The sequence below is a fragment of the Balaenoptera borealis genome (assembly GCF_965194805.1).
Source record: "Balaenoptera borealis genome assembly, chromosome: 1".
Taxonomy (NCBI): domain Eukaryota; kingdom Metazoa; phylum Chordata; class Mammalia; order Artiodactyla; family Balaenopteridae; genus Balaenoptera; species Balaenoptera borealis.
This window is the reverse complement of record NC_138860.1, coordinates 22010067-22031184: the sequence shown is the minus strand read 5'-3', so window position 1 is coordinate 22031184 and position 21118 is coordinate 22010067. Positions and strand designations below refer to the sequence as shown.

The 21118-nt window shown below is 49.4% G+C and overlaps 1 long non-coding RNA gene across 1 annotated transcript in view; it reads left to right on the top strand.

The window, feature by feature from the left end:
- The first annotated feature begins 10582 nt into the window (after positions 1–10582).
- Positions 10583–21118, top strand: part of LOC309627845 — a 56888-nt gene continuing 46352 nt past the window's right edge. The window contains exon 1 of the long non-coding RNA XR_014243988.1: positions 10583–15006. This is a non-coding gene — a long non-coding RNA (uncharacterized lncRNA). The remainder of the gene's footprint in view (positions 15007–21118) is intronic.

Here is a 21118-nt window from a genome sequence, read left to right as displayed (position 1 = left end):
GAAAACCACTGCAGACTGAAGGGGTGTCTTCCGGGCTGTCTCTGGCCTTTTACTCTCACTGAGTTCCTGGCGCCCCAGGGTCCTCATTACATTCTCTCTTTAACTGGATCTCTCAGGACCCCCTTCCTGAGTCCCTTCCAGCATCTGGAGCTGCCCTCCACCCAGCCTCATGCTAATGTCTCACCCCTGGGCTCTAGAGGAGAGAGCTGGGCATTCCTGGGTCAGTCCTGCTTGTTCTTTTCCAGCAGGGTGGTGACTGCTTCCTTGGCTTCTCTTTTTTCCCACGTGGGCTCTGGTGGGTGTTTTTATTTCTCTCCCTCCCGACCACACCCTCAGGCCAAGCAGACCAGCACTGGGGCCTGCCTGCTCCAGGGATGTGCCCCCGGGGACGACCCAGGGCGTGTCCATACAGCCCAGCACTTACTCGTCCTTGGGCTCATCTGCTCGTGGCCTCTGGATTTTTCCAAGGGGACAATTCCTTAGGGAGACAGCTCTGAGCCAACAGGGGATTAGAGGTTCCCCCTCCTCAGCCAGAGGAGGAAGAGATTGCACTTCAGAAAGGCCTCCTGGCAGCTTCACCCGGAAGGTGGATGTCATTATGGGGCTTGGAGTCCTTGTCTTGGCTCTGTCATAAGCTGTCCAGTGATCTTAGGGAAGTTGCCTCGCCTCTCGGGGCCTCATGAAGGCTGTATGGAGAGACTTGTGTCCTGGATCTGTGTCCCAGTTGTGGGGGGCTGTCATGGAGATGTCTCATGGCTCCTTGGAGCAGCTCCTGGGTTGTCCTGGGCACTCGGTGACGCTCCTGACGGTGCTCAGAGCGAGGCTGCATCCCGCATGCTCGTCCTCCCTCACCACGCCCTCAGCACCTCCCTGGCAGCCTGGGCTCTGTGCTGCATTTCAAGTATGTCGAGTTGATTATTACGTTTGAATTCAGTATCCATAAATTCTTTTATTTTGTTTCACATGCTGAATCTCTGGAGCCCAATATGCAAATTTATGGAAAACAATATGCAAATAAGAGCATAGGACATCAAGCCTGCGGTAGAGGAACTGTCAGGGGACCCAGGCCCCTGCCGCCTCCACTCTGTGACTTTTCCAGGCCTCAGTTTCCTCATCTGTAATGTGGGGGGGCTGGGCTAGAGGGTCACTCAGTCCCTTCCCAGCTCCCCAAACCCAACATTCTGTGTTTGGAAAAATTACTACAGTGTCTACGGAGGGAACAGCTTCTGAAATGGACTCCTGTCTGCTGGGAGGTGGGCTACAGTGGGAAGCTAGGAACCCAGGGTCATAGGGCCCCTTCCAGTGGAATTTCCCGTTTGGCCTTTCCTCTCCATCCCACTAATGTGCAAAATTAACAGCAATAACAGCTAACAGTAGTTGAGTTTTTCTATATGCCAGAATTTCTATGAAATGTTTTATGCCTTATCTCATTTAATTGACAAGGCATAGTGGCTAAGAGCAAGGGGTGTGGAGGTGACCATCTAGCTCCAGAGCCCAGCTCTGCCACTCGCTGGCTGTGTGGCCTTGGGCCACCTGGTTATTATTTACCTTTCTGATCCTAATTTTCTCATCTGACAGTGGGAATAATTATGGTACCTACCTCATAAGGTTGTGATCATGGTTAAGTGAATTTGTCTATGTGTTCAGAACAGTATCCAGCATGTGGTAAATACTGCATTAAAATCTAGCTATTAATACTACAAATGACAGCCTTCCCAACACTCCTACCAGAGGGTACTGTTATTCCCGCTGACTGCTGAGGAAATTGAGGCTTAGAGAGGCTAAGGGTAGGTGGCAGTCTTGGTCCATTTGAGCTACTGTAACAAAGTACCATGGACTGGGTGAAACAACAAACATTTACATCTTACAGTTTTGGAGGCTGGGAGTCTGAGACCAGAGTGTCAGCATGGGCGGTGCTGGGGAGGTCCCTCTTCCAGGTTGCAGACTGCCATCTTCTTGTTGTGTCTTCACGTGATGGAAAGAGGGTGAGGAGCTCTCTGGGGGTCCCTTCTATAAGGGCACTAATCCCATTCATGAGGGCTGCACCCTCATGACCTAATTATCTCCAGAGGCCCCACCTCCAAACACCATCACATTGAGGATGAGGTTTCACATGAATGTTTGGGGGGACATGAACATCCATCCATTGCAGTGGCCAAGGAGGAACTCCAGCCCGTGACTGTCCACATGCGTCCACTGCACAGCACCCGGTGTTCCTGGACTGGTCCTCCCTAGCTTGCTCCTCAGCACAGGGTCCAGGCTCCCCTTCCCACAGGGCACTGTCTCCAGCTGCTCTTTGAGACTCTCAAATTGAGAGGAAAGTGGTTAACAAGTCAATTCACAGATTTTCTCCTGGAACCAAACAGAGAGGCAAAGGGCAAAGCAACCAGTGAGGAGGCCTTTCTCAGCCTCATGCAGCTCTCAGGGCTAATGGCTGTGGCCCAGAAGCGGTCAAGGGCAGACCCAAAGCCATGTTGCCAGCCACAGACTTGAGCTTTCCTAATGCACCCAGGCTCCTGGCACCAGCCCATGTGAGCTTGTCTCTACCCAGTGCACCCACAAACACTCTGGTTTATCTACAGGACTAATGAATTCTGCCAATGCCATAATCAGCAGGAATGGAAAAGTCAACCAGAGCTAATTCTTTCTAGGGTGCAATGTAATTACTTTAAAATGACTTATTTAGTGAAATGGTAATGACGAGGCTAATGTTATCTCCCCAGATGACGAGCCTATTAGTTGTATGCTGCTTCGGGGTGAAGCAGGGAAGCAGGGCTGTCACACAGAAGTAGAGGCCGTCCTGCAGGTCTGCAGCTTGATTGCTTCTGCTTCTCCTACAGAGCAGCGGTAGGAGGCCACTTCCCTCAGTGCCATGGCCCCTAGGGACAAGCCCAATGCAGCCAGGTGGCCTTTTCTCTAATTGTCCAGGTGATACCACTGTGGCTGAGAGAGGCTGATGGATGCTTCTTGTTCAGGAGGAAGTCCGGGGGTCTCATAGACTTAGGAAGCGTCTTCTGTTCGGGCAGGCCTAGATTTAAATCTCATTGCCACCTTTCGACCAGCCGGCCATGTGACCTTGGCTGAGTCACTTAACCTTTTGGTCAGTTTCCTCACCTGTCAGTGGGAAATGGCAATACCTGCCTCAGCCACTTCTCAGGTTCTCCTCTTATTGGCTGCAGGGGATATTCGAGGCGAAGCTATGGCCCACGCCGAGCACAGACTTTATGGACACACTTGGCTCTTTAATCTTGGTTTATGTGCCCTGTTACTTCTCTTTCTTCCTTTGCTTCTGCTGTTAATTCATGCTAGTTGGCCTTTTATGTAGTCTCATAAGGCTTCTTAACCCATTTCTGGAGTAAAGTGGAGGATAAATTACAAGTAGCGGCAAAGGAATGAGGATTAAGTGACAATTGCAAAGTGTCTAGCACTTTACGTCTTTCCCTCCCTCTCTCCCTAATGGGATCCTGTTGTCTGCTTCTCACTGGGGCAGGGTAGGGGTGGGGGGGACATGGACCCTGAGGTGGGGTAGGGTGTGGGCAGGGGGAGCCAAGGAACCAACACTGGAAGCAGAGTCTGAGGGGGCCAAGGTCTGAGCTGAATGGATGGTCCAGAACTAGGTCACCACAGAGTCAGATGCAAAAGGCCGAGCCAGGGAATGAAGTGAGGAACCGGTGAGTTTAAGGGTTGCTGCTGACAAGGAGGGTCAAAGTGGGTGGCGTGGGTTCTTGAGCTGAGGTAGTTACAATGGCGGCAGGTGTTTATGGGGTGGGTAGGATACTTTAAAGGAGTCAGAGTAGGGGAGCCAGTTGGGAGCCCATTTGGTAACTATGGAGCACAGATAATCTGGGAGGGTTCTGTGTGTCCAGGAGGGATGAGAGAGGGGTATTTTGGGGCCGGGGGAGGGGGGACTGATTGACCCCAGAGGGACAGTGCAAGTGCTGTAGGCCAGTGGGCAAAGTCTAGGGGACCAGCCTAATTGAGGTGCAGCGAGCTCTTTTCAACAGCCCCAGTGGACAAACAAAATTGTTAGAGTAGGCATCTCAGGGAAGCATGCCTGGAGGGCTGGGTGCCACCAGGCCTTCGATCTCAAACAGTCCAACAGCATCAGCACGCTGGGCTCTGACTCACCTTGGTAGAGAAACTGTCTTCTGGAATTTGCCCTCTGGACCAAGAAATAAGTGGGCATCTAAATGGATAGAACATTCTTTCTCTGGGCAGAAGTTTAGTTTTCTTAAGCCTGACAAAAATTAAGTATTAGAAGCAGTAGATATAGAGAAGGTTTAGACAAGATTGCAGAAAAAAGTCAGGATATGTGTTGATTCAAAACTCAGGCTCTGAGTCAGATAAACTCAGAATCCCCATTTCCTAGCCGTGTGACCCTGGATGAGTTACTGTCGACTGAAAAAAAATAAATAAATAACCTAAAAGTTGAGAGTATGTTTTATTCGATGAACATTTTTAGGACTTCAAGCCCAGGAGACAGCATCTCAAATAACTCTGAGAGACTGCTCCAAGGAGGTGAGGTGAGGAGCCAGGGTATATAGGAGTTTTTGCAACAAAGGGCAGGTAGTCGGAATGTGAAAAGATTATTGTTAATTAAAGAAAACCAGATATCTCCCATTAAGGAATTTAGTGCTTTTCTATGTATGGGAAGATGCAGCAGTCTGGGCTCACTGAATTTATTCCTTTGATATGCACCTCAGCTATCTGGTGCCAGGATCCTGTGTTTTCTCATCCTGAGTTCCCTCAAGGCTCACCGTCTGGGCAACTGTAATGTAATGGCTTGATGGCTGCAACATCCTTTGTTTACTTGATATGACAGGCATTATTTTAGTCCTCATTACTTAACCTCACCAAGCCTCAGTTTCTTCATCTGTAAAATGGGGCCATAGTGGCTCCGACTGGCCTGGGTTGCTGTGAGGGTTAGACGGGTTAATGTATGTTCAGCTCTGGGTTCAGGAGTGGGCCCCGATCAGACACTCCATCAATGTTACCACTTCTCATTATTAAAAGCAAATATCCCATTCAGAAAATTTGGCAATGTTTTTATCCTTTAAAAATACATTTTCTTCCTCTACCTTCTTGACATCGGAAGGCACTTAGTGTAGAAAATACAGTACCTTCCTTTGTATGGTAATGTTCACGACTTCCACTCTCCTTTCGCTCATTTCTTACAACCTGCCAAAAGCTAAGAGAGGCCAGATTGCTGAAGAATTCAGTTTCTGAGAGTTCCATTTGAAATGAAAATTTAAAACATTTTGAAGTAAATTCTATTACATTTAAAAATCTTGTGTGACTGGGGAGTCATTTACCTCTAATTTACCAAATATAATTATTATTTTTAAAAATAAATTTATTTTATTATTTTATTTATTGTTTCTGACTGCGTTGGGGTCTTCATTGCTGTGCACGGGCTTTTCTCTAGTGGCGGCGAGCGGGGGCTACTCTTCCTTGCGGTGCGCGGGCTTCTCATTGCGGTGGCTTCTCCTGTTGCAGAGCCTGGGCTCTAGGCGCAGGGGCTTCATTAGTGGTGGCACGCGGGCTCAGTAGTTGTGGCTCACGGGCTCTAGCGCGCAGGCTCAGTAGTTGTGCCGCACGGGCTTAGTTGCTCCGCGGCGTGTGGGATCTTCCCCAGCCAGGGATCAAACCCATGTCCCCTGCACTGGCAGGCGGATTCCCAACCACTGCACCACCAGGGAAGCCCTATAATTAGTTTAAATGCAAACAAGTTAGACACAATCTGTTTTTCTATTTCCTCACACCTATAGGAGATGTGGAAAATCCACCCTGTATGAATAGCAGGGTCTCATGTCTGGGCTGCAGTGCCCACTGGAGGGGCGGAGTGGGTCTGGGCGTGCGCTGTGGTTTGGTGGGGGAGCGGGGTGATGCTTCACAACAGCCTTTTTCCAGCGTTAGTTATTTCGCATGGGGAAGAGCACACACGGAGGAAAGGGGTGTCAGGTGTGATGTTGGTGTTGGGAAGAAAAGATGGTGTAGCCCTCACACTCTGGTCCCCGCCCCCACCCCGTGTCGGGAGCAGAAGTGCTGCCTTTTTGGGGACAGGGAGTGGAGGGCCTTCCCCCACCAGGGGACGGCTCGGAGAGAAGGGAAGAGAACCATGGTGTTATTTCTGCCCCTGAGTGTTCTTGGCTTTGGGACCACCCCGGGAGAGCACGAGGTGGACACCCCAGCTTTCTCTACAGAGGCACCCCGCACAGCTGAGCCATGGCCCAGGGAGAAGCTGCTCTCCGGTGTCTTTTGGGCAGTGGTCATCGAAAAGGAGGAGGCGTGGGCCAGTGGTGCTGTGTGACACGCCACCTTCTCAAGACTGCTGAGTTACCTACTACTTGTCCCTCTGATTTGCAGCTTCTGGATTTTAAGTCTTTTTCCTAAAAAAATCCTTTGGGGAGCAGGGGCTGTATGGGAAATCTTTGTACCTTTCCCTCAATTCTGCTGTGAATCGAAAACTGCTCTCAGAAATTGTCTTAAAAAACACACACACACAACAGAAGAGCTCAGTGGAAATGAACGGCAGACCACACAACAGGGCAGAAAAGGGATTAAACCCGAACAGCGGCAAATTTAAAAAATCCTTTCCTGTGGTTTTAGTGGGGTTTAAGGGAGGGAAAATTGTTAAAGGCATGTGTTCAATCCACTATCTTTACCCAGAAGCGTGCCTTCTGTTTGCTTTGAAGTCAGTAAGTTGAGGAAATCGTTCATTTCATCCAAGTTTTAAACTTTATTGGCACAAAACTGTTCATGCATTTTCTTACAGTGCTTAAGGTATTTGTAGTTATAACCTGTTTCATTCCTGTTGTATGTTATTTGTATTCTCTCTCTCCTTGATCAAGTCTTGTTTGAGTCTTGTCTATTTTCTTGGTGTTTCAAAGTGTTGGCCTTTCCATGCTCCCTGTTTGTCCCATTTTAGATCAGGCTTGGCTTATCACCAGGATGGGACTCTTTTTGTTTGTTTCGAGCTCAGAGCTAGGACGCCAAAGCTGTCCCACTAAAGGATTGTGTGCTGACTTTTACGCAATTGTATTCTATTTCTGAGAATTTTTTCACACTGAGAATGAAGCTGACTCAACACTGTCCAATTAATCATGGAGGGAATATGTGGGGCTGGGGAAGTTTGGCCTTAAGCTGTACTTGTATGTGACATCTAACTAATGCTAAATGCCATGTTACTGGGGGAAAGAAAACTCCCTTTCACAGGCTCCATGGCGCTCAGAGAATAAAGAATTAGCGACCACAGATAGGATGTCAAAATAATGGTTATGTTTGATCATCTCACTCTTTGCAGAGAATTAAAAGCAATCATAGGTAGAATCGATGCCACTGTAAGTTTCCCACATCAGGGCTGTTTTAATATTTTAAGTGGATTTTAGTGCTGGTGATTTTTAAAACACATACACACGTCTCCTGCTGAGTGCTTGTGGCAACCGAGAAATGAAGACCAGGGACAGGGTCCCTGCTGACATTTAATTCTCAGGACACTGCAGGTACCTTACTCTCAGAGACCTGCTTTCCTGACATGAATGTGTGTGTCTCTGCCTCTGGCGGTAATTTTTTCCCCACCGTCTCTAGCATTTTATATATATGACAGTCACTTACAGGACGAGTTATTTATGTGACACCTTGCAAAGTGCTTTAAAAATACAATTGCTATTCAGTTATTCCTTACAACTCCCTTGTGATGGAGATCATGTCTACACATCAAGCTTTAAAGGATCCGGAGGCTTAATGCTTCTTGCTTGAGTCCTATAAGAAGTCACAAGCAGGAACCCTGGCTGCCACCCCAGGGCTGCCCGGGGGCTCTGGTTATCTCTATTTGTGCTGGAAGTTTCCTCTGAAGGAGATAGTGCCAATTCAAATGGGAGACCTGTGGGGATGAGAAGGACCGTGAAAGCAGGGTAACTGGTGTTTGGCCAGGGCATGATGGTCAGGATAGCCAAGGACACTCATCCAGGAGCCCAGGAGCTTTGGCGCAGAAGAGCTCATCTCTATAGACAGTGACTTCCCTGAGGACACTCTTCCAGATTGGTCCACGTGGGCTCTTGTTCTCACTTAGATCATCACTGACTCTGCAGCATAACTGGGACACGCGCGTGTCCTGTCCAGGTACGCCCAGGGCGAGGTGGGAGGGAGGTGGGGCTGGTGTCCTTAGTCTCTGAAGGCCAAAGCTGCTCCCGCCAGGTGGTTGAAGCTGGGGGTGGGGACAGCAGCCCCCATGAGGGCAGGCCCGGGGAGGGTGGTTTGGAAGGAAGGGGCAGGAGGAAGGAGCCGGGACCTCACAGCAGCAGTTTTGTGGGGGCAAAGAAGAGATGGCTCCCAGCCAGTGGGGTGAGCAAGGGTGCGTCTGTGATTCCTCCAAGGAACCGTCCAGACTTTGGCTGATGCTCCGAGTGGGGGGACTCATGGGCGGGGTCCCCTGCCTGCCTCATCCCCCCTCAACTGGCAGGCTCAGAGCTGTGTTGGGGAGAGAAGAACATCCATGCTGTGATGGTGTATAGCCTCCTGCTGCCCCCAGGAGCCCCGAGGCGGAGTGGGGAGAGGGGTAGGAAGGGGGACGGTCACAGAGATGTCCTGGTCCAGGAAGATCCGCCCCCCACCTGGCTCATCTCATTTGATGCTCGCGGCAGCTCTGTGCAGTCGACATAATTAACTCCATTTTACAGATGAAGAAACCAATATTCAAAGTGGTTATGCGGCTTGTCCAAGATTGTACAATTAATTAGGAGTGGAGAGTGGGCTCATTAGCCTCTCCAATGAGCCAAAGTACCTGTGTGTCTCTCTCCGGGGCTTCTGTTTCCTTAGGTATAAGATGCATGCCTTTCCCTCCTTCTGCCTCGATGGTCTGCGCCCTCTGGGCTGCTCCGGCTCTTGCCACAGGGTCAGCTGGGGCTAAATCCGTGTCCAAGCTCCTCACTTGCCATGATCTTTGGTGAAGTCTCGCTTTCCTCTGGTTTCCTGGAGGAAGCTGAGTGGACACAGAGAGAACGCCGGTAAGAGGCCACAGAGCTACTGAGATCAATGCGATTTTGTCACCGTGGCAAGTAGAAGAGGCTGTGACATTTTAGTTAGTCCCCATCTGCATCTTGAGGAAAGAGGGAGTGTCCAGCCCACAGGTCCCCGCTGGGGATGGGGACCTCTGCAGTCTGACACCTTTCGCCTCTGAACTACGGTTCTCTTCTCTTGAAAGCCATTTGGTTTTAGCTCCTCTAAGGGAGCCCCGCGTGACGCATTTGTTTTAACTCAAGAGTGCTGTCCTCAATTTCCCCGGGAATGTGAACAAAGCCCTTCTATTTCCTGATCTGAAGGCAGGCCTCCTGAGGTCAAGCCCGGGACTGGCTCTCTCATCTTCTCGGGGACAATTATGCACCTGTCAGCAGCTCTTCTCCTGTGGGGTCTCTGGGCTTCCACTGTCTGGGCCCATAGTCTCTTGCAGGAGATGGGAGAACACGATAGTGACAAAACACAGAATGTTCCTTTACTTGCTTCCTTACCAGCCGCTTCCAGGACAGGAGGAAGGAAAATGGGGCTGGTTCTTGGTGCCTGTGAGGGAGGCTACTGAGCCTGGACATTGAGATTGATTGAGTGAGCACTGGTCCCAGCTGGCTCTTGGATATTTTATTTCTTAGCTTGTGTCTACTGAGCACCTACTATGTGCGGAGCATTGAGCTATGGCTTCAGGAAAGAGCAGAGTTGGTTACTGGTTGCTGAACCAATAACATTTCCCAGCCTCCTCCTTCCTTTCTGGTCAAGCATACCACACATGAGAAGCAGCCTTGATTACGGAGCCAGCAAGAAAAGTCTTCTAGGGAAAGATTGTCTCTCTGACAAAAAGAGAAATGGGAAGAGAGGTTGTCCTCCTTCTTTCTGATGTGATTGCATTAGAATGGGTGGCTGGCAGCCATCTTGCCACCTTGAGGGGACCAGGCAGACACTGAGGATGGCAGAGTGGAAAGGTGGAAGGCAGTAAGTCCTTGATGATTTCATTACACTGACTTAACCAACCCTAGACCTGGGAATATTCCCAGACTTTTGATGTGTGAAATAATCAATGTCCTTATTGTTTCAGTTATTTTGACTGGGATATTCTGTTTTTGCAGCCAAAAGCATTCTAACCGATAAACACAGACAACAGAATCTTTCCCTTTAGGAGATTAGCATCCAAGGGAGATGGGCAATGCACCCATGAGGCCTCTGGAAAGCACTTACCAGCCCATGCCATACCCATAATGCATAGCTGGGTCTTTTTTTATAAAAAAGATGCATTCATAAAAACAATGTGTTACACAAATTGTAATTCTCCAGTGATTTCATAACTGCTTCTGAGATACTTCACCTAATTAATAATTGGTATTTAACTCACAATAGCTCTTAATACTGTAGAGTTTCTTTCCTCTGTTTTGACAAGTGGTAAATATCTGGAAATCCCTATTATTCAGGTGAAGTGTTTTATAAACAAGTTATCCTTTACCAAATGAGTATTCATTCTTTAATTTATCTCCTTTAATTGCAGATTTTGGAAATAAGGGTCGTAAAGAGAAGGGTCTCACCTGAATATCAGGCTGTATGATCACATCTATTATTCCCAAACAGAAGACTGGGGTAAAACATGGAATGATGTTCATGCCTTCATTATTCCAAGTGTTTATTGTATCCTAATCGTTACATGTGTAATGAGATGTTAAAAGGGTGCTTGTGGTTGAAGCTCGTGGGCCATACATGCATCATTCAAAGGAGTGGTGAGACTGTTTGCAGGATTTGCCGTGGAGCTCTCCAAAATCCAGTCACATGAGTCTCAAACTCTTCATTCCTAGTGAGGGCATCAAAGATTGGTGATGGAAAATTAGGAAGTGGATTCCAAGTGAGAACTCCTGCTGAGCCCAAGGCGGGGAGTCGTTCAACCGGCTCTAGCTCTCTTCTCTTTAAGAGTCTAGAGGCCGGTTCCCAAACTTGCTTGTTTGCAGAGTGGTTTAATTCTGCCAGTGAGATGCCCTGTAGCTAGATTTGGAAGCCACAGTAGCAGTCAGAGCCGTTCTTTCTCCTCCAGCATGGCGGCAGGTGCGTGTGCTCTGGCCAACATGAGTTTTCCCAGTGGATTCTCTGTTTGCCAGCCAGTCTCCTGCCTCAGGGCTATTGGGAAGATGTGAATAACAGCAGTGGTTTCCATAATTTTCCGACTCCAGGTAGCACAACAACTTCCTGATCTTTGGGATCACTGCCATGATGATAAATCTGAAATTCTATAGTGCGCTAGAGAGGCACTCCTGAATCTCTCTCCTCTGGCCCTTCCAAGAATTTGACCAGCACCTGATTTCTGCAAAAGTTAGCCAACTGGGAAGTTAGAGAGGACAGTCTATCAGACTGCTCCCACTTCTGACACCAATTATAAGTTCAGGAGGTTCCAAAACCACCCTCAATTTTGATAATTCACTAGAAGTACTCACAGAAACTCACTTACATTGTTTTATTCACAAATGTGGTTTATTACAGGAAAAGGGTATAGATTAAAATCATCCAAGGGAAGAGAGGCATGCTGCAGAGCCCAGGAAACTTCCAAGTGTGGACTCTTCGTTTTCTTCTCCCCATGGAGTCAGGATGCATTACTCTCCTGGCATGTGTGACAACACACACAGAGTATTGCCGACAAGGGAAGTTTCACTCTTTCACACTTTTTTCACTAAAATAACAAGTGGTTTCTATTTTCTTATCTGAAAACCATGACCAATAGAGGGCATGGAAAGTATATCCTCCTTCACCTCAAGTCAAGATGGAAGAGTTTTAAATACATCACCCAGAAAGGTCAATATGGATCTCCTTTAGTTTGGGGGACACAACGCTCCACGGTCTGAGTCCCCCTGAAAAATCTAGAAGGCAAGAGACAGGCTCACCAGCAGCTTTGTGAGGGGAGGAGCAAGGCAGAAGTTTCTGCCACACCAGGATTGGCCTGCTCTCCTGGCATCTGTCAGGTCAAAGGGTGTAGGGTGATGCCCACGGACCACTTTGGACCATGTGTGAGAGAGGGTTAGTGTGGGCCATCTTAGGACCTGTCCTAGAGGGTCACCTGGAGGGTCAGAGAGATACAGCTGAAAGGAGCTGGAAGGATCACTGATAGCTTAGAGGCTGAGGAAAGAGTAAGGAACCAACATGAATAGAGGTACTTTGACACAGGTCAAGGGAATTGATGGCAAGAGAGCCCCAGTTTTGAGGGTGTCTCCAGATGTGCCCTCGTAAATGCACATGAGACAAGAATCTTCCCTCACTTAAGAGGAAGTTGGTACTAGATCACCCAGCAGTGCCAGTCAAGGGAGAACTTTCTGCTCTCCACTCCTTGTTTCTCTTTCCCCCACCTCAGTCCAGTTCCAGTGGGTATAAAGCTGGACAGGAGGAGTAGAAGCCCATGGTTGGGGGGCTAGAGAAGACCGTGGCCACATCCACCCAGCCAGCCTCACTGCCTCCAAGGCATGAGATCTGGGAGTAGAGGGAGGGGTCTCCAGCTTGGATCAAGAGTGGAGTCTTGACTATTCCTCTGGGCTGGAATTTTCATTATTAAACCAAGACTTGTGATTGTGAGGACTGGAGAACTCTTGTATTATGCAGGAGTGACCAGGAGAGCCATGGGGCCTGCCATGGGAAAATGGGCTTCCAGGAATACGTTTGCATAAAACTGGGAGATAAAAATAGAGTTGCTCACTCCATGTAATGGTTACACAGATTTGCTCTCTCCTCTAAATGGTTACTTGACTGTGGGTGGAGGATGTGTGTGTGTGTGCGTGCGTGTGTGTGTGTGTTTCATTTTCAAACCCCCAGAAGTTGTGCCTGGTACATTATAGCCATTCAATAAGTGTCTGGGGGATGAGTGACAGTTTCTTTGGGTTGCAAGGTACTATATCAACCAGCTATTGCCACAGTGACTCTGTTTAACAAAATACCCCAAGCTTACTGGACCAAAACAAGGAGTATATATTTCTCGCTTATGGGTCTACAGGTTGGATGGGTTCAGCTGATCTCGGGTGCGTTTAGCTGGGCTTGACTGCAGACTGCGAGGTGGGTCCAGGTCTGCTTTACGTGTCTCTCCTCTTCCTTGAGACAGGGGCCACGCAGGCTGTGTTCTTCCCATGGTGACAGGCAGGTGTGCCAGAGGGCAAGCCCAGCTGTTCCCATTGACCAAAGCAAGTAACATGGACGTGCCGAAAGTCAAGGGGCAGTGAGGTGCACCCAGCTTACTGTGGAGGTCAATACACTGGCGGGGATTGTGGGGGGAGGCGAGGGGAGGCGGGGGGGGGGGCGGGCAGGGGCGCTGAGAGATTAAGGCCAGTAATTCAATCGACTGCAGGTACCATGTACATTTTTTTGTCCACACTTAATCAAAGATAAGGGATGGCCTTGAGTCATTCACTTTTTGCGATCTGAGGTCTCAGCTGCAGGAGGGAGTGCTCGGGCCCCTGCTGGGAACTGATAGTCATTGAGGACAGTTGGCCTGGCCTTGGGAGCTCTGAGCTCTTGGCCTCGCCCTGCTGAGTGATCCAAAAGAGAAGTGACATGAGGCCCCTGAATTCTCTGGGCCGTGACTCTTGATTACAAAATAAGAGGGCCTTGGTCCCTTCAGCTGAAACTAGTCCTGGTCAGGTCCCATGGGCATGACTCCTGTGCCCTAAGGAGGGTCCATATTTGGTGCAATGCTCTGCTGTCGCCATCTTGAAATACTGAATCATTTTTGGACAAGGCGCCCTACCTTTACATTTTGCACTAGACCCCACAATTTATATAGCTGGACCTGCCCATGGGGATGCAGGTTTCCTGAAGATTTACTGATGTAATTCCATCCTTGGAGGGACTGCAGCTCACTCTGTGCTCATTTATTCAGCAATAATATCAAAGATTACGGCCACCAATTTATCCAGTGTCCTGAAGCACCAGGCACTATGCTAATAAGGGTTTTACGAACATCATTCCAATCCTCGTATCAGACTTGCAAGCTTTTCACGAAAATGAATGTCATTGTAACGTATAACTCATCCAAGATCACACAGCTGGGACTTGAGTCTAACTTCGTTTCTCTCCCATGCCTTTCCGCCAGATGATTTTGCTGTTATGTTCCACAAACTGGATGGAGATCTGGGGATACAGTACATCTGGGGATAAAGTAGTACAGTCCCTACCCTCAAGGGGTTAAACATCTTATTAACAATAATTGCAAACACCTACATGGAACTTGCTGTGTGCAGACAATGTTCTAAGCAATTTATACATATTAAGTCATTTAAGCTATACAAACGCAATCCATTGTTTTTAGCCCCATTTTATAGAGGGGAACACTGAGGTATAGAGGAGGTATCTCACCCATGGTCACATGGCTGGAAGGTGGCAGGGCCAGGTTTCAGGCTTAACCCCTTGCTGTACCTCCTCTCACCTTGGTGCAGCCAGGCTCCTCTCTGCTTTGGTGACGGGGGGGGAAAAACATAAATGAACTCCTCCCACCCTGGGTCAGATTCTATGGATACAGTTGAGAACGTTGTGGGAGTGGAAGGGAGACAGGCCCTGAGCCCTGAGACCTGGGACTCTTTACCAGAGTGCTTGCACCTGGACAAACGTCTCCTCCAGCAACAAAATACAAAGAAACTAAAAATAACTGCAGGTATGCGCAGTTGGGGCAACTATAAGCAATAAGATACAAAAAGGCCACAAATCAACTGTCACTTCTGAGTGCCAGGAGCAAAAGCAGGGGACTGTGCATGATCCTTGCGCACCGCATCACCAAGGGGGTGGGCAGGCCACCTAAGCTCCGCCTCCTGCCCAACCCAGGGACCTGCATCTGTCGTAACTCCGTCTAAGGAGCCAGCTGGCACCCTCCTCAGGGAGCGGGCGAGGGCACCTGTTACTTGTTTTTGCTCCCAGTACCGCCTTACCTGGATTTCTCGTCTGGACTCTTACCGATTTCTAGTGATTGAAGAGTCCAAGGACCTGGGTCGGTAACAGAAGGGAGACGGGAGGCAGGTGAGCACAGAGGCTGAGCCCCCGGTGTGACATGATGGGGGCTGTAAGGGGGTGGCCGCGGGACATAGGTGTTACCGGTTCACCCAGGCACGAGGAAGCAGGTCCTGCACACCCAGCGGGAGGGAAGCTACCCCGTGACTGGGGTTCAGAGCTGCCTGTTCCACGCACACCGCCTGCTTGTTCTGTGTTTGGATCCGGGGGGATTTCTTTTCTCACCTCTCTTCCCAGCATATGGTCCGATTAGGCTGCTCCCTCACTTTTTTTTTTTTTTTAAATTAATAGCTACTTTATTTATTTTTGGCTGTGTTGGGTCTTCGTTTCGCGCGAGGGCTTTCTCCAGTTGCGGCAAGCGGGGGCCACCCTTCATCGCGGTGCGCGGGCCTCTCACTATCGCGGCCTCTCTTGTTGCGGAGCACAGGCTCCAGACGCGCAGGCTCAGTAGTTGTGGCTCATGGGCCCAGCTGCTCCGCGGCATGTGGGATCTTCCCAGACCAGGGCTCGAACCCGTGTCCCCTGCATTAGCAGGCAGATTCTCAACCACTGCACCACCAGGGAAGCCCAGGTTGCTCCCTCTTGAAGGGAAATGTTTCCATCCACCCATCCTGGGTCTGTTGGTGCCATTTTTGCCTCCCCAGTAAAGCTAGCCATGAGGAAAGGCTTAGCCGGGCAGAGCCGTCTCCAGACCTGCCCGCCACTGTGGCACTCCATGGGGGGACAGGCGTGTGTCACCACAACCCTACTCATTCCCACATAGCACCCACCTCACGCCAGGGACCATGCTCGCGGAACGAGGTTCGTTCGAATAGCAGCTAACAGAGGCGCGGCTGGGACTACAGCTTATGAAACCATCCTCCCACATTCCAGATGTGGTTTGGGGTTAGTTCCACTGCCTCTGATCACCCTGAAGTAACTGAGGAGTGATGGGTGAATCTTTACTATTGTTTCGGCGATTACGGTCTACTGGGAGTGTGAAACAAGACTTTGAGGAGAGCCCGCAGGGTGAGTGGGAGCAGGTGAGGGAGGAAAGGGAAGCAGAGGCCAGGTGACAGAAAGGAGGAGCAGGGCAGAGAAGAGGGGAGGGTGGGAGAGACGGGGAGTGCAGGGACCTGGCTGTGGCTCCCTGCAGAGTTTGGGGCTGGACCGTGATGCCCAGAGGACGGGTGGGGTTCTCTTCAGCGGGGCTTTTTGAGAAAGGTTACACCCTGCGGTAAATATCTAGAGCAGTTCTGTGTTGCTGTGCAGCCCCAAGACAGAGTCCCGAGACCCAGAGAGGCTGCTGGTTGTCGTTCCCATCAGGGCTGGGAGCTGGTCCTCCTGGATGGGCAGAAGCCCTCTCTTCCCCCAAATCTCTGACCACCCCTTGTCCTGGGTGCCATCTCCAGGCACCTTCATCTTGAGAAAGGGTGCCCAATGTCACACGGGCTCTTCCCTGCCCCCTGTGCAAGTCCCCAGTTCCTCTGATGGACGAGGGCTGTGTCTCTCCTTCCAGGTGGGCTGCCTCTCAGCCCAGAGCGTGGAGTGGGGCAGCCTCTGAGCGGAAGGGCAGAGAGACACAGTTGAAGTCATTTTCCCTCTGCTTCTGTATCTTATTTTTCCTTTGGGTAAAGATTGAGGCAAAGTCAATTAAATGGAAAAGTCAGTATGCTTGGGTTGAGAAATTAAACAGAAAATCAGACTGTGTAAGGATTACGGTTCTTACAGGAATATTAATTCAACTTAATGGTGGAGTTTGGGCTGTGTCGTGGGTCTAGTAATTTGGAGGCCTGCAAGAGGACTGTATATTCATAATGCAATTTTCATCGTTTCTCGAAGGCATTCTTAATACAGTTTTATGAGCCGTCTTGCCCAGGTCACTATCGTAAATGAGAAGTTATTCCCAAAGGATCTTATTTGGGACAACAAATGGATAAAAGTATTGAATTTATTAACATCTAAATTAAAAAGTCTGAAAAATGGAGTTCTAATTAATCAGCTTGCAAACAGCTACCCCCAAGGGTAAGATAACAGACCCTTTAGCAACAGCTAGTGATTGGAGACATATTATTTTCCAAAACAATAATAATATTACCATAGCAGCTCCTATCTTAGGAGTTCAAAGCCATCCCATAATCATTAATTATTTAAAGACTTTCTAAAACGGAAGCAGATAATTGATGTTTTTTGGGGCTTTCTAATGTGAAAATGGGGCTGAGAGGGGAGGGTGAGTGCCTTTGTCTGGTTGTGGGGCTGGCTGTCAGAAAGAGGATCAGGAAGGTCAGGAGGTGGGTGCAGTTCTCTGAGCTTGCTCCGCCTCTGGCCTCACGCCCTCTGGCTTTCTGGTTCCTGCTCTGCACTTTGGGCCCAATCTCCTTCCCATCCAGCCACCCACCCCGTCCACCATCCTGTTCAACAGCCCCCAAGCGTGGCCCTGTCTTCACACCTGGGCCATCTTAGGTGTTCATCAGCCTCCCAGGACCTGTCCCTGGACCCCAGCTTCCCCAGGGGCCGCAGCACCGGGTGAGACGCAAGCTCTGCTCAGAGCCTCCCTTCCACCGCGGGCTGCTGGGAAGCTCAGCCTCCAGCCGTCTCTGGTAGGGGCGCTGGTCTTTAGAGAGGCTTTCCCTTCTGCTCCCGTCTGGTTCATGGACTCTGCGCTCTGACATCTGGTCTTCTGGGCTGCCTTCCCGGGGCCTAGTGCTTCCCCGAAGGGCACGGAGGTGGTCCGTCCCCTCTCCTGAGCTTTACTTGGAGCTAGAGGCAGCTCACTTACCATCAGGCAGACGGGAGTGTAAGATGTCAGAGGCCTCACTGACCTGTCTGCTTTGGAGCCCACTGGCAAAATCATCACGCTGGGTCCTAAGTCATTGACACATGCCACGGGAGGCCAGCGAGTGCTGGGAAATCAACGTCGCACTTTCCCCAGGAGAATGATGGGGGGAAGCTGTGTCCCATAGAGATATAGGTCACAGAATGTCTTCATATTTGATACCTCGTCTCACTGGCACCCAACCCCTGTAAGGTAGGGAGAGGCAGGCAAGACTGCATCTATAAAATAGTTCTATTTTATAGATAGGGAAGGAAGCTAGTATTTTTTGAGTAAGATTGTTTTGGACAATTGGGCAATTTATGTATGTTATCCTATTATGTTAGGTAAGGTTTTTTTTTCTTTTTCTTTTATATTAGTATTTATTTATTTATTTAAAGAAAAGTGATGGGACTTCCCTTGTGGTCCAGTGGTTAAGACTCCAAGCTTCCTATGCAAGGGCCGTGGGTTCGATTCCTGGTCAGAAAACTAAGATCCCACCTGCTTTCTTAGTGCCCATTCATCTTCTCCTTCATTCATTCAGTTGCTGTGTGAACTTGCTGCATCACTTAGCTTTCTTGGTTTCCTTATCTTTGAAATGGCTGCCTCATAGGGTTGTTACGGGGTTAAATGGGATAATGTGTTTATACCAGAAAGTTCCAAAAAGCAAAACTTGAATTTGCTGCTTGGATCATCTATTTATGTAGCATTTATGTTGTATTAGGTATTATAAGTAATCTAGAGATGATTTAAAGTATGCAGGAGGATGTGTAGGTTTTATGCAAATACCACACCATTTTATATAAGGGACTTGAGCATCCGTGGATTTTGGTATCTGTGGGGTTCCTAGAACCAGTCCCCTGCAGATACCAAGGAATGACAAATATCAGACACAGGACCCTGGTGAGCTGCCTGTAATGGGTGATGGAAGGGAAAGGAAAGGGAGTTCGGGTTCTCATTCATTCCTTCATTCACTCACTCATTCGTTCAAAAACTGATTGTTGAGGACCAATATGCTTCAATCTCACTAGAGTCCCTTGGGCCAGCCAGTGTCTCTCTAGAGGTTCCAGGCATGAGAAACAAAGCTGGAACCTGAATTTGCCAATAGAAAGGACTAGGCAGGCAGAAAATCCAGTTCAGGGGCTGACAACATTTCCATCCTCCCCCTCAGGGAACTGGATACCCCACGCCCCTTGATTTACTTACTTTCCACCAAAAAAGGAGCTGTGGTAGACTTTTCACGTAAAAAAGAGAGCGATATAATGACCCATTATATTTCCCCCCGAAGTATCAACCCGTGGATCAAGTCAGGATCATGTGGGGCAGGGTGATGGGAAAGGGGGGCGGTCTGGGGACAAATGTGACGCTGAGAGGACAGAGGCCTAACGGGCTCCCACCCCGACCTCCCCTCTGGCTTCCCCACAGGTCCCTCTCCTCTTTGCCTCCCTAAATACTTCCCTTTCCCCCCAGTTCACCTCCTCCCTCTCCTGTGATGACTTCTTGGACTTACCTTGCCCATACGTGATCTTTCCTTTCTTTAGAATGTTATTTCAATTGGACTTAGAGCTACATCCTCTAAGGCAATGGCTCCAATGGTTCAATGCCTACTGATCTTATTTCCCCAATTAGGTTATAAGCTCCAAGTGGGCAGGACTGTGTCCTAAACCCCTTGGTACACTCACAGCATTGGCCCAAGGAAAAATCACTGTGGCCTCTGGAATCTCATCTTTATTCCACTGCCCACATCAGGCACCTGGTTATCCAGTCCCACAAGCCCAAACGAGCCAGGACACTGGTACCTCTCTGTTCCAGATCATTCTTGTTCTTCCTGTAGTTGACCTAGAAAAATCCTACCCATCCTTGAAGGCTGAGCACAAATGTCACATGGTCATTTCAGAGAGTATGCTCCAGGCAGAGTTAATTCCTTCCTTCACGTTGATACCATAGCACATCTTCTGTTCTTAAAATGACCCACTTCCTGGCTTGTTGGAGGAGTTAGATGCAGGTGGCTATGAAGCCTCATATGCCAGGCCCAGTGGGTATTCTCATGGACCCCCAGCACCTCCCTGCTTTGGTACAGAACACTGTGTAAGTTCTTTTATAGCTCTCGTTTCTTGTTTCACTATTTCTGTCAAGCCTTCACCTTACAGAGATGCTGCGAAGACAAATGAGATAATATGTAAAAGTGCCTTAAGCTCCAGAAGATGGACTATATTATTACAGCTGGAAAGCTGTCTACTGGGGAAATCAAACTTGATGAGGGTGAATAGGGAAGGGAAGGAGGGATAGAAATAGAGAAAGACAGAGACAGAGAGATACAGGGAGAAGGAGGCACACAGAGAGAGAGACAGGGAGAGAAAGAGACAGAGAGACAGAGAGAGGACACACAGACTAGCGTGTCTACTGGACTGGGAGACCCGGAGGGGCGTCTGTCTGGTCTCCACAAGGCAGCGGGGTGTTATGTTTACTGAAAAACAAAACACCCCCAAAACCATTTGAATTTGGTTTCTGTTAGGTGTTCACAGAAGGTCCATCCCTGTCTCAGGGGACAGTATATTTTAGTGAGTTAAGGGCTTTGAATTCAGCCAGACCTGAGCAGGGCCCTGCCCCCGACTTCCCAGCGGTGAGGATGTGGTCAAGGGACGCCCTGCGTGTGGGTTTCCTCGCAGTCTAACAAGGGTGCACACCCCCAGCCTCCAGGGTGGCGTGAGGATGAGGGAGCGTGTGCAGTGCTCACAGACGTGCAATAAATGCACGACAACCGCCTCGCCCCTCATTTCTCCACCCCCGCTCCCCTTCCCCCCACCGTCCCTAGGGTTGGACTCATAGCCGGAGGAGTCAGGCTAAAGTCAGCAGTTTCAGAAGGAGAGATCACATCCTTCCCCCGTGGTCCTGAAAGTCACACACCAGGACCCCCCTGGGAAAGGAAGATACACAACAGGAGCCGTGAGGAAGGTTCCGGGGCATCAGGGTGTAACCCTTCTCTCTTCCCTGCCCAACTTCAGAACCAGCTGAGAGATGGTCGAGAGAGACAGACAGACAGAGAGAAAGAGCAGGGCCTAGGACGTGACGCAGGGCAGGAGGCTTCTCGTCTCCAGAAGCGTCCATTGCTATCCTTTGGATGTCTGGGTCAGAGCATCACTTGAAATCCCCATGGGGACACAATTATGGATATAAGTAGTTGAGGCCTCTATCGCAGGAGGGCTCGGAGGATACATCCCGTTCTCAAGCTGTGTGGGTGGGTGTTTACCCGTAGGCAGTGACCCTGGTCTCCCTGGAAACCACATGCCGCAGAAACAAAGGCACACTGCTCGGCATCATTCACGGCCA